We start from the raw sequence: 18,594 nt of genomic DNA on the forward strand, positions 1-18,594 counted from the left end.
GGGCCTTGAGAAAACATTTTGAAACATAAAAGTTAACATGGCAGTACAGCTTTCGAACAGGCTCTTCGGTCGGTCCACAATGTCTGGGCTTTACATATTGCTAAGATAAACTAATTTAATCTGCCTGCACATGATACATATCCCTCTAGTCCCTGCAGACCCATGTGCCAAACTAAAAGCCTCTTAAACGCCACTATTGTATCTGCCTCCACCACCATCCCTGGCAGCATGAACCAGACGTGTGGAAAAAATTGCCCCCACACATCTCCTTTAGACCTTTCCCCTCTCACCTTAAAGCTGTGCCTTCTAGTCTTTGACATTTCCACTTTGGGAACAAGGTTTTGTTTACCCAATCTATGCCTATCAAAATTTTATATATCTCTATCAGGTCTCCCCTCAACCCCCAGTGTACCTGTGATAACAATCCAAGTTTGTCCAAACTTGCCTTGTATCTAATACCCCTTAAACCAGGCAGCATTTTAGTCAACCTTAAGGAGAGAGGTTCCCAAATTCTACAGAGGAAGAATAAGACTAAAAAAATTGCTCTTCTTCAAATGTATCTATGTAACCACATACAGACAATGGATGGGCTCCCAATTCCGTTGCTAAATTGCCAGAGAATATCTTAATGTCATTACGTGTTGAGGTTCTGAATATCACAGGTGCTGAGAAGCATGGGTCAGGCCATGTGGCCGGTGGAATATACCTTTCAGCTGGACTATGGCCTTCCAGCCGTCTCTCATAGAGAATACTTTAGATTTATAGTTCAGGGAATGTATATGAAAGGCAAAGCAATGTATTACTAATACAACGTAATTACAATTAAAACAAATGGAATGTGTCTTGTACTGCAAATGGTGACAGATCAATCTGCTGGATAATATTCCTGCAAATCTTTAAGTATATTTTCAGAGAAAATTTGTTTTTTTTACTTTCCAGTACGACTTTCTAACATTGCATCTTTCAAGTCAAGGACAACTGCATCAGAATAAATTCTGACGAAGGGGATTCAACCCAAAACATCTGTTTTTACTTTCATAGATGCTGCCTGCCTTGCTGAATGCTTTCAGCATTTTCAGTAATCATTTCAGATTCCCTAACTTTGCAATTCTTCTGCATCAGCTGTGACTCAGTTTGCAAAGTTACGCCTCAAGTGCTTCCAGTTTGCTCTCACGGCAGAGACCCCAGTGCAAAGGTTAATGCTGACATGCAGTGTGGCAACAAGGGACAGCTGCATTGTCAGAGATGCTTCCTTTGGGATCCCTGCAGACCCATATGCCAAACTAAAAGCCTCTTAAACGCCACTATTGTATCTGCCTCCACCACCATCCCTGGCAGCGTGAACCATCAATCCAAGGACACATCTGCTCTCTTGTGTAGTTGTATAGGATCTCAGGGGACTATTTTGAAGAGCCTAAGGAGTCTTGACTGTGTAGCTGTGGAGCAGATGTCTCTTCTTGTGGGAAAACTACAACTAGTCATTACTACTACTACTACCACTACCACTACTACTACTACAACAAATCACTGTTTAAAAATAAGAGGTCACTCACTTAAGACAGAGGTGAGGCAAAAAATTTCAGACATCGAGTGTTTTCAGAACACTCTTCCTCAAAGGGTGGTGAATTTGAATAGCTTCATGAAAGTAGATGGACTCTTAATAATCGAGGGAGTGAAAGATCATTGCAGGCAGAGATGAATACGATTACAATTAGATCAGCTATGATTTTATTGAATAGTAGAGCAAGCTCATTAGGCCAAAGCCTGCTCATTGTTCACATGCTCACAATTCATCCTGATGCCTCGAGAAGATGCATTCCTCAGCTAACATTCCTGAAAGGAGATTTTCCACTCAATGTCACACTGTTTATGGAGAGCTTGTCATGTATAAATATTTGCTGGCTTTCCCATACGGTTTCATATATTGGCAACTGCTGACATTAAAATATTTGCAAGGAATATTTTATTTGTGGGTGTGAAAATGATTAATGACGAGGCTGATCTGGGATTAGATGAATCTACAGGAAATCAGACATCTATTTCCAAACAGAGAAGGTGGGCTTGCAAGAAATTCCAAAATAGGTTGTGACTACACAGAGGAGGCTTTAAGAAAGCAAAGGTGAAGAATCCTGATTTTTTGCACACTATAATGCACTTTGGAATACCAGAAATTGAAATAGTACTTGGCCATTCAGCCCACAGTCACTCAGTAAGATCATGGCTTCTCATTTGCCTCAGTGCCACTTTCTTGCACCAGCCCCAAGTCCCTTCATTCCTTTAGTGTCATACAGCATGGAAACACATCCTTTGGCCCACTGAATCAACACCAACCATCATGCACAAATCCTATTTTTATTCTCCCCACATTTCCCATCAACTCTCCTTGAATTCCATCACTCACCTACACATTCGGGGTGATTTATAGTGGACAATTCATCAACCAACATGTGTGTCTTTTGGATATGGATGGAACTGAAAAACCCAGCGCTAATCCGTATTGTCACAGAAGAGACGATGTAAACTCCACTCGGACACCACCAGAGGTCAGGATCAAACCTGGGTCACTGGAGCACTTAATCATTTTACTGGCTATGCCACTGCCCTGCTAAAAACAAATCGATCTCAGTTATGAATATTTTCACCATGTTATCATCTTCACAGGCAAAGCCTAAAACAAGGTGTAAAAGTGGATAACTCCCTCTGAGCTAATGACCTACATACTAAGGTTTGGTTGTGGAGATGGTGGATCCTGAACACATATTTTGAATACAGAACCTCAAACATCCTGCAGCAATGCGCAGAGATAACGATCAGATCAGATTTACATGAGTTAATAGACTGACAATCATACAGAGCATAATGCATCCTGCAAAGAAAAGCAAGACCCAGGCAGGAAAGAGAAGAGAAATGAAAATATATTAAGGGGCGACATTTGTGTTGCTACTTTTATGATCTTGGTATCCCAGGAATGACATTGATTAATTAGCATTGTTTAGTACAGTCAGTATTAATTTTTAAAGAACCATGCAGAGAAAGCCTTCATGACCACCAATGAGATCAATTCCAGTCTTTGGAATTTAAGGAAAAATCCAGCTTCAGCAATGATAACCATGCAACGACCAGACTGTTTTAAAAGATCATTGGGTTCACAAATGTCCTTCAGGGCCTGCATGCAACTTCAGATCCACCAAAGATAGACACAAAAAGCTGGAGTAACTCAGCGAGACATTCAGCATCTCTGGAGAGAAGGAATGGGTGATGTTTCGGGTCGAGACCCTTCTTCAGACTGACTGAGTTACTCTAGCTTTTTGTGTCAATCTGTGGTTTAAACCAGCATCTTCAGTTCCTTCCTACACATCCTATTCAGATCCACCAATGTGGGTTTGTCATGATTGCCTCCTCAGCTCTGGAACAATCAAGGATGGACAATGAAGTCTTGGAATCGTATATATACACTAACAAGACATATGCAGCTTTTGTTTGTCTCTATAATCTTTATCTCGGATAACAGTTTATTGGACCCCTTCTTTAGAACTTACGTGATAGTTAAATATTAGGCTAATTTCCTTCTTTACCAATGACAAAAGGTATTGTTTTATTAAAAGCTTCTGCTTGCAGGCATCAACCTTGAAGGGAGATTGATTGAATGCTACCCCTTTCTTTCTCAGCTCCTCCCACCCCTTCCTCCTTTTATTTCATTTCAAAGATTCTCATCTTTGGGTTGGGGTTTGTGTCTTCTACCCATCCCGTTATTTATTCCACATCCCTAAATTCGGACAAATTAAAAATATTAAAATGGACAACCTTAAGAAAAAGCTGAATATGTTTTAATACAACACATTGGATTAGGCCTACAAAAAAAAAATCCCCCAAAAAATCATGTTTTTACAGAACTGACAATATTATTGTGTAGACACAAGGAACTGCAGATGCTGGTTAACCAAAAAAAAGATACAGAATGCTGGAGTAATTTAGTGGGTCAGGCAGCATCTCTAAAGAGCATGGATAGATAATGTTTTGGTCAGTACCCTTATTATTATTATTATTATTATTATTATTACTATTATTATTATTATTATGTCCCACACAAAATTGAATTTGTGACCAATGTCAACCAAGATAAAATGCTAATAATGAACAAGCTCAAATTGACAAGACCACCATGAATGAAGAAGGAAGTTGCCTCATGCAAGAAGCATGCAAGTCAGCTATCACGTACAGAGAACATATCATGTGCTTTTGGTATAGAGTCTTCATCGTACTTCTTAAGAATACACCACAACTTAACTTTGTTCATTCCACAGATAACTAGCCTGCAAAGATCTTGCAGCAAACATTAGGGTTTTAGATTGTCAGCACCTACTGCTAATACTGCCTGATTCAATACACAAGCTGAGGCTGACTTTCCCCAATGGTTTCTTTGCTTCTGAAGCACTTTAATTTGAGTTTATATTTCTGATTTCCAGGGTTACTCAAGTAATAAAATGCATTAAGGCTCATAACTGTGCAAAAATAGTGTGCCCCGAAGTGGCACTTCCTGATTCCTTCCATCTGCATCAACAAGTGTTGGCAGGTTCAGGATTCCCACGTGAATACAAGAATCCCAAACATGCTCTCCAAGTTCTGCCAGTGGTTTTCCAGCTGCGTAATGCAGGCTAGTCCTGGCGAGTATATTCATGTTAATGGAGATCTTATAGCCATGAGAAACAACGGTAGGAATGGGGTCCATGGCTTTTAAATATAGTTGCATCTATAACTATTTGAGAATATTTACTTGTGCCCCCATTTTATTTTTAATAACTACCAACACTTTAATTATTTAATCACTATTATGGTTGACACTGAATGTTTCTGAGTATCAGGATCATTCAACATTATGGACCTTTCCCTCTGTCAAAAGTTTCCTCAGCAGTTTTGTAGGAAGGACTTGCCCAGGCCTGACCAATGCATCTCAATGGCCTTTGCTTGTGGCTTGAGAATGTTTCTGGCACATGCATAAGTGATAAAGAACTAAGTATCTTAGCAGTCAGTGGCTCGTAGTTGGAATAAAAACAGCCCACTTTTTTCAAACTTTGAAGAAGGTGGAAAAACAGAACTTCTGAAGGAAATAAGGAGCACAAGTTTCAAATTCGTGAGAAAGTACCAAGTAATGTGAAAGGATAAAAAGTTGGGTAAAGCCAGTGCATATCACAATCCTTCTGGAGTAAAACACAAAGTGTTGGAGTAACTCACCAGGTCAGGCAGCATCTGGCAAGGGAATGAACAGGTGACATTTCGGGTTGGGACCTTTCTTCAGACTCCAATAGTGAAAGGCGATCCGAAACGTCATCAATGCATTCCCTTCACAGATGCTGCCTGAACCGCTGAATTACTCCAGCACTTTGTGTTTTATGCAAGATTCCAGCATCTGCAGTTCCTTGCTTCTCCATAATACATTTGGCGTTCAGCAGCAATGAGAAGAAGCACTGACCACAAACATTACTGATAAACAGAGATAGAAAAAGTTCTACTTAACAGTAAATCCAGATGAAGAGTAAAAACAGGAGGCAAAGGTTGCACAAAATGAAAACATGAACAAAATCAAAATAGTAATTTAAAAGAATATTAGAGGACAGAATGCAAAATATCTTTTATTGGATGTGCCTATCTTTCACCACCTTTATTCCAACTGGAAGACCAAACACCTTGAAAATGGTGCTTCTTTTTCGAAGGGAATGAGGCGCATGTAGGTGAGAATTTGGAGATTGTCTATTTTGCTACATTAAATTAGGTATTTGACAAGAAGAGAAAGGAGAAGCAATATGGACTAAATTGTACCTTTTTAAAGCAGACTCGGGAAGGAAGGAATGGGAACAGCTCCATCCAGGACGGTAAGAAATTGCAATGAATTGTGGACGCCGCCCAAGCTATCACACAAACCAATCTCCCTTCTATTGATCCCATTTATACCTCACACTGCCTCGGCAAGGCCAGTAGCATTATCAACGACGAGTCACATCCTGACCACTCCCTTTTCTCCCCTCTCCCATTAGGCAAAAGGTACAAAAGTGAGAAAATGCACACCACCTGATTCAGGGGCAGTTTCTTCCCAGTTGTTATCAGGCAACTGAATCACCCTACCACAACCAGAGAGCTGTAATTATCTACCTCTTTGATGTCCCTCGGACTATCCTCGACTTTGTTGGCTACATCTTGCACTAAACGTTATTCCCTTACCATGTATCTTTTCACTGTAAATGGATTAATTGTAATCATGTATTGTCTTTCCGTTGACCAGTTAGCATGCAATAAAAGCTTTTCAATGTACCTTGGTACGATACAATACGATAAACTTTATTTATCCCCAGAGGGAAATTGGTCATAAATAAAGTTTATCGTATCGTACACGTGACAGCAAACTGAACTGAGAAAGATGATGCACTCTTGCATTGTATGCAGCGGAGATTTACCAAAAGTGGAGACTTTTGGCAGTGGAGGCCAATTCACTGGAAGAATTTAAAAGAGAGTTAGATAGAGCTCTCGGGGCTATTGGAATCAAGGGATACGGGGAGAAAGCAGGCACAGGTTACTGATTGTGGATGATCAGCCATGATCATAATGAATGGCTGTTCTGGCTCGAAGGTCCTAATGGCCTCCTCCTGCACCTATTTTCTATGTTTCTATGTTTCCATTATATGGAGTGGATAGAGATGCTGAGATTGTTCTCAATGGTCAGGGAAAGCTGCTGGGAGAATTAAATGCATGGCTTGATAGATGCAAGAAACGAGCTGCTTCAGCAAAATTCAGAGAAGTGGGACGACAGTGTTAACAGAAACATCCATCCTACATAACTAGTTTGTGGTTTGTGGGCCAAGAAGCACATTAATAAATCACAATTTGGACTTGCAACCTATTATAGCAAACATCACCACCTAGTTACTTGCCCATTTTTAAACCTCATTCACCCACTCAAAGAAAGTTATCTACATCCTGCTGAATCCCAACATGTGGTTCATCTACCCAAGAGACTGAATGCACTACCAAGGATAACACTGTGGTTTGACCATAATGTCACGCCTTTCACTCAGAAGTAACAGTTGCCTCTTGAACATTAATGATTCACAAGGAATAGAAACATAAAAGTGAAATGTGAAATATTAAATGTTTTTGAGTAAAGTTGGTTTTGTTCTACACACGTGAACCTAGCATTTCCAATAGACCTGTTTTCAAAAGCTATTTATACATATTGCAGACACTGCAAATAAATTGCTTTTTGCAAACCAATAGCAATTTTTATATATTGGCCTTCTACTTACATAATGATTACTTATTCAGTGTTTGGAATATGCAAATAACACGTGCTGGTATCAACCTCATTCAATACCTTTGAACAAAACGAGTTAGCCATAAGAATATTTGCAAAACTCATAACTAAAGGAAGATGGAATCATTGAAGATAGACACAAAATGCTGGAGTAACTCAGCGGGTCAGGCAGCATCTCTGGGGAAAAGTAATATGTGGCGTTTCGGGTCGAAACCCTTCCTCAGACTCAGTCAGTCTGAAGAAGGGTCTCAACCGGAAACGTCAAGTATTGGTGGAATTGTGGACAATGAGGAAGGCTGTCAAAGAATACTGCGGGATTTAGATCAGTTACAGATATGGTTAGAATAATGGCAGATGCAGTTTAATCTGAGCAAGTGTGATGGGTATTGCACTTTAGGAGGTCGAATGTAAGGTGAAAGTATAGAGTTAATGGCAAGATCCTTCACAGTGTTGAGGTATAGAAGGAACTTAGCGTCCAAATCCATAGCTCCTTGACAGCGGCATCACAAAGTAGATAAAATGGTAAAGAGGCATACACAGTGCATTCACAAAGTATTCAGATCCCTTCACTTTTTCCATTTTGCTACGTTACAGCCTTATTTTAAAATGGATTAAATTCTTTTTGTATCATCAATCTACACACAATACCCCATAATAAAAAAGTGAAAACAGGTGTTTAGAAATGTTTGCAAAGTAATTAAAAAGAAATAACTGAAATGTCACATTTACCCAAGTATTCAAACCCTTTACTCAGTACTTTGTTGAGGCACCTTTGGCAGCGATTACAGCCTCAAGTCTTCTTGGGTATGACGCTACAAGCTTGGCACACCTGTATTTGGGTAATTTCTCCCATTCTTCTCTGCAGATCCTCTCAAATTCTTGTCAGGTTGGATGGGGAGCGTCGATGCACAGCTATTTTCAGGTCCCTCCAGAGATATTCGATCGGGTTCAAGTCCGGGCTCTGGCTGGGCCACTCAAGGACATTCACAGACTTGTCACAAAGCCACTCCTGTGTTGTCTTGGCTGTGTGCTTAGGGTTGTTGTCCTGTTGGAAGGTGAACCTCCACCCCAGTCTGAGGTCCAGAATGCCCTCGAGCAGGTTTTCATCAAGGATCTCTCGGTACTTTGCTCCGTTCATCTTTCCCTCGATCCTGACTAGTCTCCCAGTTCCTGCCGCTGAAAAACATCTCCACAGCATGATGCTGCCACCACCATGCTTCACTGTAGGTATGGTATTGGCCAGGTGATGAGCGGTGCCACTTGGCATTCAGGCCAAAGAGTCCAATCTTGGTTTCATCAAACCAGAGAATCTTGTTTCTCATGGTCTGAGAGTCCTTTAGGTGCCTTTTGGCAAATTCCAAGCGGGCTGTCATGTGCCGTTTACTGAGGAGCAACTTCCGTCTGGCCACTCTACCATAAAGGCCTGATTGGTGGAGTGCTGCAGATATAGTGGTCCTTCTGGAAGGTTCTCCCATCTTCACAGAGGACCACCGGGTTCTTGGCCACCTCCCTGACCAAGGCCCTTCTCCCCCGATTGCTCAGTATGGCCGGGCAGCCAGCTCTATGAAGAGTCCTGCTGGTTCCAAAGTTCTTCCATTTAAGAATGACCTGCAATGCTGCAGAAATTGTTTTATACCCTTCTCCAGATCTGTGTCTCGACAGAATCCTGTCTTGGAGGTCTATGGACAACTCTTTCGACTTCATGGCTTTGTTTTTGCTCTGACTTGCGCTGTCAACTGTGGGACCTTATATAGACAGGTCTGTGCCTTTTCAAATCATCTCCAATCAATTTAGTTTACCACTGGTGAACTCCAATCAAGTTGTAGAAACATCTCAAGGATAATCAATGGAAACAGGATGAACATAAGATCAATTTTTAATGTCATAGCAAAGGGTCTGAATACTTATGTAAATGTGATATTTCAGTTATTTATTTTTAATTACTTTGCAAAAAATTCTAAACACCTGTTTTCGTTTTTTTATTATGGGGTATTGTGTGTAGATTGATGATTAAAAAAATGAATTTAATCCATTTTAATATAAGGCTGTAACGTAGCAAAATGTGGAAAAAGTGAAGTGATCTGAATACTTTCTGAATGCACTGTAGTATGCTTGCCTTCATCAGTCAAGGCATTGACTATAAGAGTCAATAAGTCAAGATTATGAGAGGCATAGATACGACACGATAAAACTTTATTCATCCACGGAGGGTCATTGGCCCGTCGACAGTCACAACACACAAGGTCAGTGGATCCAACAAATCATCCGCCAACATTTCCGTCACCTACAACGGGACCCCACCACTGGCCATATCTTCCCATCCCCTCCCCTCTCTGCGTTCCGCAGAGACCGTTCCCTCCGTAACTCCCTGGTCCACTCATCCCTTCCTACCCAAACCACCCCATCCCCGGGCACTTTCCCCTGCAACCGCACGAGATGCAACACCTGTCCCTTTACCTGCCCCCTCAACTCCATCCAAGGACCCAAACAGTCTTTCCAGATGAGACAAAGGTTCACCTGCACCTCCTCCAACCTCATCTATTGCATCCGCTGCTCTAGATGTCAACTTATTTACATCGGCGAAACCAAGCGCAGGCTTGGCGATCGCTTCGCTCAACACATGCGCTCGGTCCGCATTGACCAAACTGATCTCCCGGTGGCCGAGCACTTCAACTCCCCCTCCCATTCCCAGTCTGACCTTTCTGTCATGGGCCTCTTCCAGTGCCAAAGTGAGGCCCACCAGAAATTGGAGGAACAGCACCTCATATTTCGCCTGGGCAGCTTGCAGCCCAGTGGTATGAACATCGACTTCTCCAACTTTAGATAGTTCCTCTGTCCCTCTCTTCCCCTCCTCCTTCCCAGATCTCCCTCTATCTTCCTGTCTCACCTATACCCTTCCTTTGTCCCGCCCCCCTGACATCAGTCTGAAGAAGGGTCTCGACCCGAATTGTCACCCATTCCTTCTCTCCCGAGATGCTGCCTGACCTGCTGAGTTACTCCACCATTTTGTGAATAAATACCTTCCAGCAGTTATTAAAATCGTTAAGATGCCCATCTTTAGTTTCCTGGTGTGCAAGTCTCCTTTCCCAGTCTATATCTTGCCATTGGACATCAAGAAACTCATAGAATTGTTTTAATCTAGGAGGCAGACTTTCAGTCTATTGTGTCTGTGCAGCTCCGTTCTCCTGCAAAAGAACAGCAGCTCCTTCAAGATCATCCAACGGTTGCCACATTTCAATATTCAATCTCCGGCCCACTGTTTCAGCTTTCTTTGCACAGAGGCCTATTTTTAAAGCCCAAGAGACCAAACATTTTCCAATACTATTACAAATTGATACAATTCCAACATTTCCAATAATATTTTACAACAAAGAGCAGAAAGAATAGGAAAGGGGTAATAGAGTTAGATAGTATGGAAATCGGCCCTTTGGCCCAACTTGCCAACGCTGACGAACATGCCCCATCTACACTAGTCCCACCTGCCTGTGTGTTTGGCCCATAACCCTCTAAACCTATCCTAACCATGTACCTGTCCAAATGTTTTTTAAACATTGAGATGGAATGAAAAAGAGCTAAGATATGGACAGGAGAAAGCAAGAGGCCAAATATGAATGATTAGGAAAGAGTGGGAGAGAATACTAAGCCAGCAAGGGAGACATTCTCTGCACAGCCTCAACGAATACTGATGACCTGTTGCAACTACATCAATGATAACCTGAAAGATACGAGCAATGAGAGAATAAGGAAGAAGTTTGAGAATTATACTTAGAAAAGAAAACAGAAAATTGGCCTGCACATCTAGGGCAATTTCTTGTATCAACATCATTGAGGACAGAAAGATTTTAATAAGCACCAAATAGATCTGAATATACTCAAAACATTTTCTATATTGAAGAGACTTTGTCCAATGTTATGAAATTAGCCTAATAATTGGCAAACATTAGTAAACGATACACCAAAGATGCAAGAATGGTGGTCTGCAGTAAACAAGTTCTCCTGACCTGGGCTCCAACAGTAAGAACACCTCTTTGAGAAAGATGCCAGAGAGGATCCCACAGCAGTGAAATTAGACTACACTTATAGTCACCATCTTTGGAAGTGAGAGAGAAATGGGAGGAAGCTGGAAAAGGAAACTAATACTGTCAGCTTAAATAGAAGAATATTCAAAGCATGATTATGTGCACAAAGCAAATAATTTATTTTGGATGTTTGAAAGTACATATTCCACATACAATGGCAGAAAATATAACTGTCAGAAACATTTCTGGAAACATAAAAAAGGGAATTTAAAGAACAATGAGAGCCATTGTTTTAAGCTGCTTTTTAAAACGGTTAACAAATAATTTATTACTAAACATAGACTAAATTTTGCTTTATTGCTGCCTGGTTCTGTTTAAACGAAGAGCACGAAAGGAAGCACGTTATTATAATTTCCACCAACAGGATATCACAACTCATAATATTATATTTAGCACAAGAAGCACTGAGATTTTAGTAACCAGAAAACAGATAAACATCATTTTTCTTATGGTTACCTTTTTTGAAATTAACTAGTTCTTGATTCAGTTTAAAAATAGGAGAATGATTTCCATCAAAGCTCTCAAGAATGCTTCTTGAATCTTGGTGGCAGAAACATTTAAATTAAGGCCCATAAAGTCAACGCACATGGCAACCTCCAACAAAGGTTACTGGAGAGCCATTGGAATTTGTCCTGTACTGCAGTAACCCAAGATTAGTAATACAGCAAAGGGTGACAATTAAGCCAGAAATATTGATCATTACCTATGAATGAAGAATATAAGATCAATATACTATTGTCAAGTGGGAATGTATAAAAAAATGTAGAATTGATTAAATTGGACACAAAAATACTGGAGTAATTCAGCTGGTCAGGCAGCATTCCTGAAGAACATGGATAGGTTTGAATGTGAGTTTAGTTTATTGTTTAGTGTACCGAGGTACAGCTAAAAGCTTTTGTTGCGTGGAGAGGTGATGTTTCGGGTCAGGACCCTTCTTCAGACTAATTGCCATCAGTCAGGAGTAGGGACCCGACACGAAACGTCACCTATTTATATTCTCCAGCGAGGGTGCCTGACTCATTGAGTTACTCCAGCATTTTCTGTCTTTCCTTGGTAAACCATCTGCAGTTCCTTGTTTCGACTAATTAAAATGGGAATCAATTTCCTAAAATATTTCAAAAAGAGGGTCAGTCAACAAAGTAGAAAATATTACCTGGTCACAACCTCAGGCTGAAACAGGCTGCTTGGAACCTTCAGCAACAGATCTGATCCATCGAGTCATACAGCCCTACTCCTCCGTGGTGACCAAGATGCCCCAGCTAAGCTAGTCCCATTTGCCTGCATTTGGCCCTCCAAACCTTTCTATTCCATGCACCTGTCCATGTTTACTCTCAGCTCTGACATCACCCATCTCCATCCCTGCCTCTGCTGACATGGTGCTGAATCTTTCTGCCATGCTTGCATTGACTGCAGACTTACCCAGGCTGATGCTCTCCTATCCAGCTTCCCAACTTCCACATTCCACAAATATACCATGCAACATTCTGTTGATTATATCAAAACCTAAACCATCTAGTTTGAAGGACAATATTAATTCTATTTCTGAATCTTCAATAGCTTAATCTTAAAATACTCATCCACCATGTTCAGATTTCTCCACTGCTTCACCCTCCCTCAGCAGCCACATGACACTTCAAGAAAACTGCATTCAAGGCCTGGCCTATTGTTCTTCTCCTATTACTGGCCCTAACTTCTGGAAATGTTTCCCGAAACTACAATTTTCACTTCAATACTCTTCTCTTTTAAAGTATACATTGAAATCTAATGTGTTAATCAAGTTTTATCCTGACTTACCATATCTCTTTCTGTGATTTGGTGTTAATTTAATCTTATCAAATACCACACTTGAGGTGCTTCAGATATGTCCTGCATTAAGATTTCTGAAGCTTCAATTATAAATTAACAATTAGCACTGAAAGTGAGACAAAATAATCGCACTACACTCGACAGAACACCTTCTAATCAGCCCCTACTTTCAATGTGAAATTAGGAGATACCTTGTTTAAAAGCACTACAGTTGTTCAATTAAGGAAACACATATTATGGCTCCACATGCACTTTCTTCAACAGTTTCCTAGGATCGAGGATGCACAAAACTTTAAAAGTTTAAAATACTGCAATATTGTTCAGGAAGTTTCAGATAGCTACCAGGGGTCTGGGTAGGATGGAAGGGAGGGGGGTGGGGGGGTGGGTGGGGTGGGGTGGGGGAGTATATTTTACCCGCCTCTACCAACTTTCTCTTGTTTCACAGGAAAGTACGTATAATTTCCACAGATTACATGATAAAGTATGTAATTCAGAGTGGAAAACAACAGGATGAAACCACAATATATCATGCCAAAATGCAATAGCTTACAGCACACAGTACGACACTTTTTATAACTGGCTCAATAAAATTACTCCAGAATTTCACAGAAAATTAAACTCCAAATTGGCATCAGTTTAGAATAACTGTAAATGGGTTATACTTTGTGCTTTCAACACCGAGATAACTATGCCCTAAAACGAAATATTTTCAAATTACACTTATCATAAACAAATTGTATAAATTGCAGAGGATACACCAGTTATATTCAGCCTCAGTCTAAATTGTTCCAACTGAAGGCTAGAACACACTTCCTACTTTGAAGGCACATCAGGCACCAGCATCAAATATTAACCCGTTCATTTGCCTTTTTTCTCAGATTGAGACATTCAAAATACTCCTCACCAATTTACATTCACGGCCAAAATGCTTCTGCCAATTGGATTTCAGGTTAAAAACCTCCGACTTCAGCACTATTGGAAATCCTGTTCATTGTAAGACATTAAGTGGAAGCAGCATTCCACCGTGCTTCTCTGTTACAATTAGCAAAGTAAAAACAAAACCACGATGTTAGCAGTGGCCTCCTCCTTCTTGTCACACTCCACCCACAGTCCAATAAATGCTCACTTTGATACATCCATGCCCCGAATTACCTGTGCACAACCTTTGAATTTCTGTGAACACTACGCAGTCTGGTTCAATGCACCTTTTTCACGTGCCAGATTGTTTTCTGAGACAGCTAGAATTGGACAGGTACAAGAGGTTGCTGTAGTATGCCAATCTCCAACTCCAGGGTTGAAGACTCGATTAAAGAAATTGTCCGATACAGACTGCCCAGCTGTACACTTATCGTCAACCGGCATTGAAATATTGCGGTTTTGAGTAATATGGCTATGTCTCTGCTAACTGAAGGTAGTTGCTTAGTGACAACTGGTTCCCATGACAATGCAAAAAAAAGGGTAAATAACTGTCATAAAACACAAATCCATTCAAGGTAAAACCTTTCAAAATTAATTTCACCCGAATCATTTTATTATCTGGTAACATATTTTGTTTTTGGGATATGCTACAGATCTCTTTTTAAAATACTTGAGGATGGGTTGTACTATCCATGAGAAGGCAGTTTTCTTCATAGTTACTTTCCTTTCAAAATCCTTGCCTTCACAGGCATTTCAAGTACAAAAGAGGGGATGAATAAACCTTTGAATGACCTGAGTGTGCCTCATCACTCCACAAACCTGAGGTCCAACACCAAATTCAGCTTCAACCCTAGTTAAGCAAAGTATTCCAAGAAAATGCATATGAACACATGAGCAGGAGCAGGCCACATGGCCCCTCAAGCCTAGTCCAGATTCAGTAAGATCAAAACTGATTTGACTGCAATTCAACTCTTCATTCTCTCCCAATACCAAGTAACCTTTCACCTCTTTGCGTATCCACTCAGGCCTTTGAGATGTTCAAAAACACTGCTTCCACCATTTTATGAAGAGTGTAACAAAAACTCACATCTGTCTTAATTGGGTGATACCTTATTTTTAAACAGTGATCTCTAGTTCTAGATTCTCCCTCAAGAGGAAAAATCCTCTCCACCTCCATTCTGGTCTGACCCATCAGAACCTTGAATGCTTCATTCAAGTCCCGTCTACTTTTCTGAACTCGAGCAGATATTAGCCTAGCTTGTCTAAACTTTGTTCAAAAGGCAAGCTGCCTATTTCAGATATTTGCCCAGTAAACTTCTCTCAGCTGCTTCCCGCACCTCAACACCCTTTCTTAAATAATACTCCAGCAAACACAATACTCCAGAAGTTGTCTCACCAACGCCCCATGTAGCTGAAGCTTAAATTTCTTATCTACTCCCATCACAATCTACAATAACATTCTGTTAGATTTCCTCATCACTTGCTGTACCTTTTGGAAATCATGGCACTCGGATATCCAGATCTTTTTGCATCTCAGAGCACTACAATCTCTCCAGATGTAAAATGCTTCCGTCAGATATGCTTTTTAACTTTTCCTGCCAAAATCAACAATTGTCCTGTTCCTACATTATATTCCATCTACCAGATTCAACCTGCCCGTTTTATTTTGTAGCCTTCTTATGTCCACTTCTCATACCACTTTTTACCTATCTTTATATCACCAGCAAATTCAGTGAAAATGCTTTCAGGGCCTACATCTACATCACTTTGAAAGTTATAAAAAAAGTTGAGGTCGAACACCCATCTGTGTGACACACCACCTTGTATCTTACCAACTGGAAAATTACTATTTTTCCCCAACTCTCTGCTTTCTGATGGCCACTCTTATACGTTACCTCATAGGCATTGAGCTTTAATCTTCTGCAATAAATCTCGAGTTGTGACTTTTTCAAATGCCTGTGAAGATTGAAGTACACACATTATCTGGTTTTCCCTTCTCTGAGGCAAGTATTACTTCTTCAGAACAACAGTAATAAATTGGTGTAACATGATCATCTTTCAACAAATCTACGTCAACTGTTGCTGATAAACTTGCCGTAACGTCTTCAACAACAGTTTCAAACATTTTCCCTTTGGCAGATGTTAAGCTAATTGGTCTGCAACTTCCTGATTGTTTTCTCTCCTCATTTAAATAAAAACTGTTAATTAAGCTAACGGACCATCATCAAATCTAGACAATTGAAACCATCTCACTAGCCACATAAGATCCGGGGATGGATGAAGTCCATTAACCCCCGAGAACTCCCAAAAAAACGAATGCAAAATATTTGCCCAGTCAATCTGCCATCTCTTTATTGTCCATTATCAATGTTCTGGACTTATTTCTGTAGGATCTGGACACATTGTTAGCTCTTACTTTCCGGATATCTATGCAAACTCTTGACACATAGGATGTCAGGCAACTTTGGCAGGGCCCGAATGCCATTACGGGCTACAACACGGTAGCGCAGCGGTAGAGTTGCTGCTTTACAGCGAATGCAGCGCCGGAGACTCAGGTTCGATCCTGACTACGGGTGCTGCACTGTAAGGAGTTTGTACGTTCTCCCCGTGACCTGCGTGGGTTTTCTCCGAGATCTTCGGTTTCCTCCCACACTCCAAAGACGTACAGGTATGTAGGTTAATTGGCTGGGTAAATGTAAAAATTGTCCCTAGTGGGTGTAGGATAGTGTTAATGTACGGGGATCACTGGGCGGCACGGACTTGGAGGGCCGAAAAGGCCTGTTTCCGGCTGTAGATATATGATATGAAAGCAAAATAAGGGGTGATCTGTGGCAATGACATATCTCTACTGGATGAGCTTGATGTATTTTATGCCTGTTTTAAACAGGCAAATTCCATCTGGGTATGTACTCCTACCCCCTACTGTCTCTCCCATACATCTCGGCCGCAAAATCCGTATATGCTTTTATGTGGATAGACTCTCACAAAGCAGCCGGCCCAGATGGAGTCTCTCAACAGGTATTGCAATCGTGCACTAATCAACTGCAAAGTCTTCATTGATATCTTCAACCTCTCACTTCAATAACTGCTGTTCCTATTCTGTTTGGAGGAAAACATCACATTGCAGTCTCAATGACTACTGTCCAGTAGCCTTAACACCAACTAATTGTTCTTTGGAAGACTGATAATAATCCACATCTGCACCAGTCTCCCAGACAAACTTGATCCCTTGCAATTTGCTTCCACCCAGATCATGTCTACCGAGGACATCATCTCTCTTGCACGACATGTAAGAGAGATGGTGATGGCACAGGGGCACAGCAATAAAGTTGCTGCCTTACAATGCCAGAGACCTGGGTTCATATGACCCTTGTACAGAGAGTTGTACAGAGTTTGTATGTTCTTCGTGACCACGTGGGTTTTCTCCAGGTGCTCCAGTTACCTCTCACATTGCAAAGACGTGTAGGTATGTAGGTTAATTGGCTTCTGAAATTTTCCCTTCGTGTCTCGGATAGTACTAGTGTATGGGTGATCATTGGTCGGCGCAGACTCGAGGGCAGAATTGTCAGTTTCAACACTATACCTCTCTAAACTACATTCAGCTCTGGATCACCTTGTCAAGGCTACATCTAACGACTGCACCTCCACAGACTCCTCTGTCAAGCTTTTCAAGTTTGCGGACGTCACAACCCTGATTGGACTGATCCAGGATGGGGAGGAATCTGCCTACAGACATGAAGTGACACAGCTGGTGTCCTGGTGCCATCGCAACAACCTGCAGCTTAATACTCTTAAGACAGTGGAATTGAGTGTAGACTTTAGGAGAGCTCCCCCTCCCCTCCCCCCACTCACCATCAACAACACTACAGTCACATCTGTGGAGTCATTTAAGTTCCTTGGAACTATCATCTCCAGGGACCTTAAATGGGAGGCCACCATCGACTCCACAGTCAAAAAGGCCCAACAGAGGATGTACTTCCTCTGGGTGGCAGTTCAGAAAACACAATCTGCCACAGGCAATGATGGTCCAGTTTTATACTGCCATCATAGAGTCTGTCCTCACCTTCTCCATCATGGTCTGGTTTGGCTCAGCCTCCAAGCATGACATCTGGAGGCTGCAGAGCATCGTTCAATCAGCCGAGAAGGTTGTTGGCTGCAACCTTCCACCCAAAGACGAACTGTACACTGCAAGGGCCAGGAAGCGAGCGGGTAAGATCATCTCTGATCCCTCTCACCCTGGCTACAAACTCTTTGAAGCACTTCCCTCTGCAAGGTGACTCCGGACTGTCAAAGCCGCCACAGCCAGACATAAAAACAGCTTTTCACCACGACCAGTAGCTCTACTCAAACGCCAAAAGTCTGTAGCCTCCTTTTGATCTGGTATTTTATTTCATTCTTCACGTTTAAATTATATTTTATCTTTAATTATCTACTGTATATCGTGTTGTTACTTGCGAGCAAAGCACCAAGGCAAATTCCTTGTATGTA

General features: G+C 41.2%; 1 protein-coding gene across 6 annotated transcripts in view; it reads right to left on the bottom strand.

Moving 5' to 3' along the window:
• The window catches only part of LOC144596539 (transcriptional-regulating factor 1-like), a 207,802-nt gene that overhangs the window by 77,452 nt on the left and 111,756 nt on the right, over positions 1-18,594 (bottom strand). The window lies entirely within an intron of this gene.

This window comes from Rhinoraja longicauda, chromosome 9, assembly GCF_053455715.1.
Source record: "Rhinoraja longicauda isolate Sanriku21f chromosome 9, sRhiLon1.1, whole genome shotgun sequence".
NCBI lineage: Eukaryota > Metazoa > Chordata > Chondrichthyes > Rajiformes > Arhynchobatidae > Rhinoraja > Rhinoraja longicauda.